At 39.8% G+C, this 10,799-nt stretch overlaps 1 long non-coding RNA gene across 1 annotated transcript; it reads right to left on the bottom strand.

Annotated features, from left to right (window-relative positions):
* Positions 1-1,982: 1,982 nt before the first annotated feature.
* On the bottom strand, positions 1,983-9,886 carry LOC132827820 (uncharacterized). The gene is made up of 4 exons (XR_009646046.1): positions 9,862-9,886; positions 9,362-9,448; positions 5,182-5,248; positions 1,983-2,716 (listed from the first exon to the last, which is right to left on the bottom strand). It is a non-coding gene; the product is annotated as an uncharacterized LOC132827820 (long non-coding RNA).
* Positions 9,887-10,799: the final 913 nt, after the last annotated feature.

Genomic DNA, 10,799 nt, shown 5'->3' with positions numbered 1-10,799 from the left:
GAGATCAAAGGGTATGGGGGAAAAAATGGGAATGGCACTGAATTGGATGATCAGTCCTGATCATATTAAATGGTGGAATAGACATGAAGGACCAAATGACCTGCTCCTGTTCTGATTTTATATGTTACTATGTTAAGTTTCCTTCCAAGTTGTACTCTATCCATATCACCATTCCTTCACTGCTGTTGGATTAAATCTTGGAGCTATCTTCCAAAAGTCCTTGTGGATCTACCTGTCCGGTCACCAATCACATGACCCATTATCGTGTCCACAACAAGAAGATGGGAAGGGTGGTGAGCTACATTCTTGAAAAGTAGACCAGCAGTTCAAAAACACAAAGAGAAAATGCTGGAAAATCTCAGCAGGTCTGGCAGCATCTGTAAGGAAAGAAAAGAGCTGATGTTTCGAGTCTAACTGACCCTTTGTCAAAGCTGTGACATGGGAAAGGGTCAATTAGACTTGAAACGTCAGCTCTTTTTTCTCCTGACAGATGCTGCCAGATCTGCTGAGATTTTCCAGCATTTTCTCTTTTGGTTTCAGATTCCAGCATCCACAATAATTTGCTTTTATCGTTAGTTCAAAAACACAACTCACCACCATCTTCTTAGAGGCAGATAGGATAGACAGTAAAGACTAGCCAGCAGCACTCACTTCCCAGAAATAAGAAAAACCTGTTACATTTTTCCATTTTCTACTGTTTACCTTCTTCACTGCATCTTCTTCTATTCCACTCTCCTTCCTTCTCTCCTTCTGTCTCTTTACCCCTTCACTTCTTTTTCCTATCCCGTCCTCCTTCTTCCTTTCCCTCTTTCATCCTCCTTTTCTCCATTTTCCCTTCTTCTCTCCATTTTCTCCCACCCTTCTTTTCTTTACCTTTCACATTTCCCTCTTCTCCCCACCCTCTGACTGGTTTCAGACATCTCTCTTCATGCCTCAGGTGCCAATTTGTTGAATTCCTCCACGAGGGAGTTGGAATTGTTTCTGATTATGGAGGACACCAGCTCTTTGTGAATGGGAATTCAAGAGTGATCTCCTGGAATAATTCGATCGCTTAAAAATGACCTCAGATTTTGCTTCCTCATTTTGGTTGAATTTTAGCTTGTTTTTGTACCTCTCCCAGGTGATCAAGTGGTTTATTTTTTATAAATGTGGAGTATTTACAGGGAAGGGCATTACAGTTGCTTGGACAATCTTATTGGTTGAAAGGCCTGTCCACTCTTACCCAGATGTCGATATATCGTTATACTGTTTATTGTTGCTGTCTATTTGACTGGCAGTTTCAGAACTTTGTGATTGGCAGGTATAAACAGGCTGGGATCCCAGTGACCTTTCTGTTCTATGATCCCTCAATATTGATGAGATTCCTGCCTGGTCCTGCACCATCATTTACACTTACTGGTCAGTATTGAGTTAACAGAGTTTAATCAATCTTGGCCTTGAAAACAGAAGCAGAATCAGGCAGGACAGGGAATATGATAACAACAGCTGGGAAAATGCTAGTGGTTGATTGGCAGCTGAGAACACTATGAACTGTGATGCCCTTGTTGTGGAATAGTGCACCAATGCTCATTGCAAGAACAGTCACCAGGACAGGTAAGCAAACCACAACAAAGGAAGAACTTCAGCAATGAGAAATGGATTAATTATATTCCAAAGACTTGGAATTTCATTGAATTTCATTCTCTTTCCCACTCTGACTTTGTTGGCATTACAGATGCAGTAGAGGAACAAGAGGCTTAGGCCCATGAGACGATGAGCCAAGTGCTGGAAAATGGGACTAGGATAATTAAGCAGTTATTTTTGAATGGGCTGAATGGCCCTTTTTTCTGTCTGCAGACTTTGATGACTCTATGATTCTAAGAATAGCTTTCAGGAAATTCCTGGTCGTGGTTTTTGTTTCAATCTTTTCAATGCTCCTTCAGATTATAACACATCTTTTTAAAATTTATTGAGACATAATATTGTGAAAATTATAACACATCTTTTTAAAATTTATTGAGACATTATAGTATGATATTGCTGTGGTAAACTTGGTGCATCAGTTAGGAACTGTGTTGAAACCTTTTCACAGGAAAGTTACATATACTTTCCTAACCATGATCCACACTGAACTATGACAGCTCATTGTGACACCATTCACAGCAGAAACTCATTACAAAGTAAACAATCTCCCAAATCATCATCTGTCCAGTTCAAGTTCAAACATCCATAAAGTCTACTCCAAAGCAAAGTTTAGATGTGAAGATTTTTCCTCGCATAGTTACAACTCTAACATCGTTCTAACAGGTGTGAGCATATGAAGGGCAACTAGCTGTCAAGGATATCCGGTGAAGACAAAAGGATAAATAGATATCTTAAACCGAGAGCTTTATTTAGTTGTTGTTAGATATAAGGGAGTATGCACTCAGATGTTCCCCATAGGAGACTAAATAGCTGAGCATATTCTCTAATCCAGGTAAGTGAACCTCAGCTATCAGAGGCAATCCTGTAATGAGATGATTTTGCTTGCTTTTTCCTGTTATTTCTAACATCATATTCTAGTCTAAACATATTTCCTAGGCCAGCAGGCAAGCTGAAATGGATGTTTCAGAGCTCTGAAGATGATGTTTGCTATTTGAACTTTACAGACAATGTTGTAGATGTGCCATGAAGCCTGGTGTCTCCTACCCATGGAAGTGGAGAAGCAATATGTTGTAGTTTGGTTCTCCAAGCAGCCCTGCAAAGAATGGAAACATTGTTTAGAAACCTTTCTCTTTTACAAGTAGAAAGAGTCAGTTAATTTCATTTGCTTTGCCCTTCTTCAGGTTCTGTTGCAGAACTGGGCAGAAATAACCTCCAAACTGATACGATAAACACTGCATTCAATCTGAAACATGCTTAATTTTATATATATATATAGTCAGTTCTGCTATAACACGTCTTTTGGTAATGCAAATTGACAGTAACGTGATTGGTGAATAGGGAACACTGTTTATAAAATGCAAACTTGTAAAATGTGTGTTGGTTATAACATGATTAGATTGCCAAGACTTTGTGTTATTTGTATTGCGTGATTTTTGTATAGCAAAGGGTCACACAGGATCGCAACTATCGTGCTGTAGAAAAATTGATTGTATGTTCATCTTAAACAACAGGCACTGGGGAATATAATTTATTTCAAGCAGTCAAATTTGGAACTAGAGACATTGATGGAGATGTGGGAATGATCATCTTACATTAATATTAAGGTACATGTATGTAGAGAGGTTGTATCAAGGATGCTTCACTCATCCGGAGAAAGAGTCCTATAATTGCCACCCAGGTTGACAGGGTTGTTAAGAAGGCATACAGTGTTTTAGCTTTTATTAATAGAGGGATCGAGTTCCGGAACCATGAGGTTATGCTACAGCTGTACAAAACTCTGGAGCGGCCACACTCAAAGTATTGTGTACAGTTCTGGTCACCACATTATAAGAAGGATGTGGAAGCTTTGGAAAGGGTGCAGAGGAGATTTACTAGGATGTTGCCTGGTATGGAGGGGAGGTCTTACGAGGAAAGGCTGAGGGACTTGAGGCTGTTTTCGTTAGAGAGAAGAAGGTTGAGAGGTGACTTAATAGAGACATATAAGATAATCAGAGGGTTAGATAGGGTGGACAGGGAGAGCCTTTTTCCAAGTATGGTGACGACGAGCACGAGGGGCCATAGCTTTAAATTGAGGGGTGATAGATATAGGACAGATGTCAGAGGTAGTTTCTTTACTCAGAGAGTAATAAGGGTATGAAATGCTTTGCCTGCAAGGTAGTAGATTCGCCAACTTTAAGTGCATTTAAGTCGTCATTGGACAAACATATGGATGTACATAGAATAGTGTAGGTTAGATGGGCTTCAGATTGGTATGACTTGTTGGCGCAACATCGAGGCCCGAAGGGCCTGTTACTGCGCTGTAATGTTCTATGTTCTAATATGATTTGAAGTAGGGCTAGGGTTGGTATTTATCCCTTAAATTTTCATCCTAATCAAATTACCTGGTCATTTAACCCATTTTTGCTTATGGGAGCTTGTTGTGTGCAAATCCATTGCCATTTTCCAATATTATGACAATCTCTATGTTTGTCACAGTTTGAAGGGATGATACAGAGGGAGCTTTTATCCTCATGTAATTTGCCTGTGCCTGTACATTGAGTGTTTGATAGGATTAGTGTAGATGAAGGTTTACTCTGCACCAATCCTCTGCTGTTAATCTGTTCTGAAAGTGTTTTGTGGTACACTGTGGAGAAAGGTTTCCTCTGTATCTAAGCCCATACTATACCTATCCTCCAACTCCTCTCCAATTCCTTCCAGTTGTGTGGAATGCACTCACCCAGTTCAATTCTTACTTGGAACCAGGGTAACACTGCGATGGCTTCTTAACAATATTAGGACCAATTTCATTACTGGGCCATGCTCCAGTGTGTTTGGGGAGAGTTTCAACCAAATTGTCATGAGGATTGGCAGCATCACACAGAGGAGTAGAGAGGAATAAGACCATGAAATAAGAGAATGGGACAGTATGTGAGAAGAGATTAGCTCCATATCAGAAAGGAGCAGATTGTAAGGACCATAAAGATAGATTTACAATGTTTGTTTATAAACGTAGTGAGTAACATTGGTGAACTTCAAACACAGCTAGCCATGTGATGATTTGATGTAGTCATAGACAATGAAATGTGGCTTAAAAATGTTAAGGACTGGTTGGTTAATAATCAATACTTTAAAGTCTTCAGAAAAGCTAGAGAAGGGGGAGAAAAGCGATTTAAGTTATCGGTACAGTTTAGAAGGTATTGTTGAAGGTACCAGTACATATACAAGTTGTTGTTGTATCACACCAATTCTGCACCTGCCTTGAGAATATTTGATATTGATTCAGTGTGATTGATATGGAAAAAGAACTGAACTGCAGTGTGAAAAGGAATAGATGGATAACCAAATGAAAGATAAGCCTTGAAGAGGTTTATGAAGGTGTGGAGGAATATAGATAGAGAGAACGGGATGAAGACAAGTGTGCGTCATGTTGCCAGATTATGATGACTGGAAGGATGACCTCATCATTGAACCAGTGAGATGATGCAAAGCACTCGAAAGCATGAATGTTATCAGTTTTGTTCACAAAGTTCACAATAAAGGTAAATAATAACATACAAAATAAGAGAAATCGTTTCATACCATTAGTAAAAACAACACAGCTTCTCTTGTTGAAGGATTTGTTGGTTACATGTTGAGATGAGGTTATCTGAAAGAACAAGATTCAATTTAATTTAAGAAGTGTTTAATTCTTCCATAAATCCATCTCAACTCTTTCGAACCCCAGATCTACTCACCCGTTTAATCAGCTGTCACAACTGACACATACCCTCCCCTCTCATGGAGTCTTTGTCCCCCAACCTCTTTCAGCTCAGTTATAGACATTTTTTGAAAACATTTTCTGATTTTGAAAGGTAAAAGAAATAAAACTCCAAGATAATCACCCATCCTTCAAACACCGAATCCCATTCCCACACGATTATTTCTTGCAGTTCTTTGTGGAACAAATGAGTTGAGCAGTATTTTTAAACTTAATTAGTTCAATAAAACACAATAAGATGGCAGGGTAGATTATGTATCGCAGCTGTAACATGTGGAAGCAATGGACACCTCTCTGATCAACAACAACCACCTGTGTAGTAATACCTTAAGCTTGATGTTGGTGAATTAGGCTCTGAGCTTTGGACACTGCATCAAGGGTGAAAAAATTATCCGGGCATTTGCTTCCAAGAGGCAGTCAGAAAAACAAATGGGTAAGGCTTGCCATCAACCATTTCCATTGTGTAACAATGCCTTTCAGCTTTAAACCATTCTGGGTAAACAGTACAAGTTGGCCATATGGCTGAAGTGCTTTATTATCTGAAGACCCAAGGTTGTTTGCAAAGAACTCCACTGTAGAATGTCAACCACACACCAGGGCAGTAACACCGAAGCTAATTTAAACTTGGAGTGACGACATCTTTACAAAGCCCCCTAGCCTGATCACTAAATCCAGGTCTGCCTGTAGAGAAATCCCACTTCTTGCTAAAGACAAATGTCTAGTCTCCCCTAGAATTAGGTAACACAGCTTCAAAATATGGCGTCACCCATTTAAGGTAGATGTGAGGAAGAATTCATTGTCATTAGTGCTTGGAGTTATCTCTCCTAGTGAATAGTGTAAGTGGTGATCACTGAATATATTCAAGGGCAGATTTATACTGAGATGGGTGTGAAGGGTTATGAGGGGACAGACAGCAAAGTGGAAATAAAGTCTCATCAGAACAACCATGGCTTTATTGACTAGTGGAGCAGGTTCAATGGGCAGGTGACTTTTACCTGCTCCTATTCTTTGTATTTTTATGACTTGGCACTCAGTTTGTTTCTGGAGCCTGTTCCACTCCAAATCTCTCACTCTAGTTTCATAGTTTAATAGTAGTGGAAGGAGGAGTAGGCCATTTGGCCCATCAAGCCTGTTCCGCCATTCATTAAGATCATGGCTGATCTGTTCATCATCTCAGCTCCTCCTACCTTCATTATCACCATAACCTTTAATTCCATAACATGCAAAAACCCATATATGTTTTGAATATATTTAATGAAGCTGCCTCTACTGCTTCCTTGTGCAGAGAATTCCATAGATTCACTGCTGTCTGGGAAAAGCAGTTCCTCCTCATCTCTGTGCTAAATGTACTCCGTGTAATCCTGAGGCCTTGCCCCCTCAACCTAGTCACACCTATCAGTGAAAACAACTTGCCTGCCTCTTTCTTACCTAACCCATTAATAATTTTGTGTGTTTTTTTTATAAGATCCTCTCTTATTCTTCAAAATTCTAGTGAGTACTCTCAATCAGAACAGATGGTTCCATTTCATCTTATGGTCTTCTCTGATCTCTTCAAAGCTCAAATACCCTTCTCATCATTTGGGTTGATGATACATCACTGGAACACTAGGGACTATTTGGCTCGATGCTCCTCTGTAAGGTTTTTCTGTCCTTAAACACGGCATTACTCATCTCCATGACTGTTTTAACTATCACCTCACCCAAGATCAGGCACTCATTATTGACTGCCCAGATTGATCTAATCATCCTGGAGCATCTTATCCCAACCAGTGCAAATACACTTTTTCCCTTTGTAAACAAGCCCCAAAGCCTTGAACACTTCAATCAGATCTCCCCCATGACCTACTCCAGTTGGGTAGAGGTTGAAGTTATTTAATGCCCCGTTGGATTTTCCTAATTTCTTTAGGGTCACATCAGAAAATCTCTCTGGGCCCTCGCTATGGCTTCATGCCCAAAGAACAATACAACACTGGGACACTTTCTTCTATTCATGTCTCACTGAATGAACTATATGTTTGATATTGCCTGTTTCTCTTTGTTCTCTAAATTTTAGAGTCTAAGACACTTTTTAAACGCGACTGGTTTTCCCTTTGTATGGCTTCAAAGTCTTGTCTTCTGAAGGGTAAACATTTGGGTATCTGATGCATGATAGACTCACAAATGCTATGTTAAAACCAGTGTCTCTATTTTTCCATTGCTAATACTTTTATTGTTTAGGGTTTAGCTTCATTCAAGGTTACAGAGATAATACATAATCTCACATTTCTGTGCAAGCAACCACACAATGTAAGCTGTTGTGTCCACCTGATAACTCTTATACTCTTCCTCAAACTCCATACATAACAGCAATGCTTTTAATAACTCTGTAAAGATGCTGAGAATCTATATCTTTCACTAATGGGAAGATTCAAAACACACAAGGAGTGGCAGGTGAATTCTTCCCCCAAATCCACCAAAGCACTGTGGAACTTTGAACCATAGGGGCAATTAATGGGAGAAAGCCACTTCCAGAAGTAGACGTTTAAACATGGGAGAGAGCCAACCCATGACTGGAGGAGCTATGAGCAGTTAGGAAGGTAAGTTACGTTATTGAGGGAGTCACCAGGGGAGCTGGAGCTGCCTTTTGCCATGGGCTGGAACGTTTGTTGAGCAGGAGAGGGTGCATTGGGTGGAGATGGTGGTAGCAATATGATTCAGTGGAAGAGAAGACTGTAAGAGGGGTGGGCAAGTAAGAGATTGCAAGAGTGGTGGGGTTGAGGAGTGGTCTGCAAGATGAATTGGTGAAGAGGAGACAAGAGAACTGTAGGGTGGAGACGGCAAGTAAGTGGGCCACAAAATTGTAGACAGAAGGAAGAAGTTTCAAGTAGATTTTGGATATGGAAGCTGTAAGCAGTAAGAGAAGCTGGAGGTTACAAAGGGCTAAGGGGAGAAGGAGCCATAAATATTCAGCTAACTGGGAGTCAAGAAAACTTGAAATCACTGGGATAATGAATTCTTTGCAAATGAATGTGGAATCTGTACTTTTAGGCTGCAGAGGTTCAGGAGTTACTACGTAGGTAAAAACTTGTGGTGGTTCTACCAGTTGTTAAATTTAAGTCTGAGATTCAGTGAGATGCCTGGCTAAAATGTTCCAGCTTAATGCAAGAGAAACGTATTAATTGTGACCTCAACCATCTATATCAGGTATTTGAGATGATACTTGTTTGGGTGTGGGAGATGTGTGTCAGTTATTTTATCTTCTAAAATAACTTTTGTTTTAACTTATATCTATTGTTTTGTACCAATTTAAGTACTGTGGTGTCTAGGAAACTAATGCTTTACTTGTGTGCTCTACCTCATTCCTGATGAAGGGCTTTTGCCTGAAATGTTGATTTTCCTGCTCCTTGGATGCTGCCTGAACTGATGTGCTTTTCCAGCACCACTCTAATCTTGATTCTGATCTCCAGCATCTGCAGTCCTCATTTTCGCCTACTCTACCTTTGTGTCTAATGGTGCATTGATACTTTTGAAGGATATTGTTTAAACCTACTAATTCTGTTTTTGTCTGAATCCAATATCCCATGTATCAAAACAAATGCAAAATGATATTATTTTGTTGTAACTGTATCACCTAATAAATGAGTTAGTGAGGACAGAAAGGAGCCCCAAAAACAAAAATATAGCCCTCAAAAATAAAAAATACCCCCCAAGAAAATCTCAAAATGAGCTCTCATAAATTGTCCTGGTAAGAGGATGTGTGCTCAACACAGAATGGTCTGCGAGATGAAAATGAGTGGTTATTAAGGAATAGATAATTTAACAATTACAGCAGATGTACACTGCATAGAGATTGGTCCAATGTGCTGGGCAGACTAGAACACAGTTCATGGTTGAGGTAACTGTACTTACTGACTTGTCAGAAGTTCAGACACAAAACATCAGACATTTAACTTGCATTGTTCAAACATTCAAGAAAACAGACAACATTTTGATGACTGAAAGATGAAAACTGTTCTTTCTTACCTCAAATGGTTTCATGATTAAAACAATGGTTCACACACGGTAAGTCAGTAGATTCTGTCAGATCCTTGCCACCATTAGGCAGTGAGTCTTTTAGGAAGGAATAGACTGAATTAGTACATGAGATGGTTTTTAAAGGATTGCAAGAGCGCACAGCTGGAAATTCCAAAGCATAAAATAACGTAGTTCCTTCCTCAAATGGATTAATAATCAGCAATTGTGAGGCTAGTGAAACAAGATATGAACAAGTTCCTTGTAAAAGGACTGTGAAGTTTCTGGAACAAAACAATAAAATTCAGCAAGATGCTGAATGAGAATCAGAACTGCACGTCAGTTAAAACGTCAGGCTGGGTTTTGTGCTCCCTGACAGTGAGTTTGAAGGTTGTGTGGATGAGGCAGAAAATCCACCTGGTGACCAGCCTATCACCCAATAGCCCTCCCCCTACCTGTCTGACATTTTACAAGAGTGGGGGAGCCTGACCCCGATGACATTCCAGACTTACCAAAAGCCCAGGTGCCTCTTTGTTAGACATATGTGTAATCCCAGCAGTGGCCACCAATCCTGCTTAGCACTGCTGGAGCTGTTGGCTGAACCTCAATCTAAATACGTGCAAAAGGTTTGCCTTAAAGTAATTAAAATTGTTCCCAGCATTTAATTGCTGTTGGGCAACCTTTAAGATTGTGAATACTTTTGCCACTGACATTTTAGCTGAGGGAGTGCATAGAAGCCATGCTACCTTGTGAAACGTTGCCCATGAATTCCTTTCTCCATCTGACTTCCTCTGCTTGTAGTATGTATGGTAGCCTTAAATGGACAAAATGAACACTATACTAAAAACACTGCACACCCACACCCTGAAAAAAACACCAGATAGATAATCTCTGAAACAGGACCATGTGTACACTCCCTGCGAAGAGGACACTGAGCAGACTCCCTGATTGTATGTGAACGTTTTCCAGACAGACTCCAAGATAGTACCATATACATATACATGATTCGAGTTAATACATACACCTGCTAAAACAGGACCATTCATCCAACCCAGGAAACTGCCTCATGCTTGAATGCATCACTTTACACTTCTCAGTATTAAGTTCTATCTTCTACTTTCCTATCCTTTCTGTTGACTGTCCATGTCCTGTTGCTTGTCCTGGTTAGTAATCTCTTCATTGTTTGACGCTCCACCAAGCTAAAGAGTATTTACAAATTCTGAAATGTTACTCTGTATATCGTATATCATATATGTTAAAAACAGAAGTAGTTGTAGTACTTAGACCACTCTGGACCAGCACTTTCTAGTCTGATCAATAACCTTATACCACAATTCACTGTTTTGTGTCATTAAGCCTTTTTGTTAATTCAAGCTGAAACTGACCCTTTTACTTCATAAGCCTCAACTTTGTTAGCCAACCTTTTATGTGGCTCTTTAGCAACTGCTTT

This window comes from Hemiscyllium ocellatum, chromosome 25 (genome assembly GCF_020745735.1).
Source record: "Hemiscyllium ocellatum isolate sHemOce1 chromosome 25, sHemOce1.pat.X.cur, whole genome shotgun sequence".
Taxonomy (NCBI): Eukaryota; Metazoa; Chordata; class Chondrichthyes; order Orectolobiformes; family Hemiscylliidae; genus Hemiscyllium; species Hemiscyllium ocellatum.
Note: the sequence above shows the minus strand (reverse complement) of the source record. Positions and strands in the feature narration are given on the sequence as shown.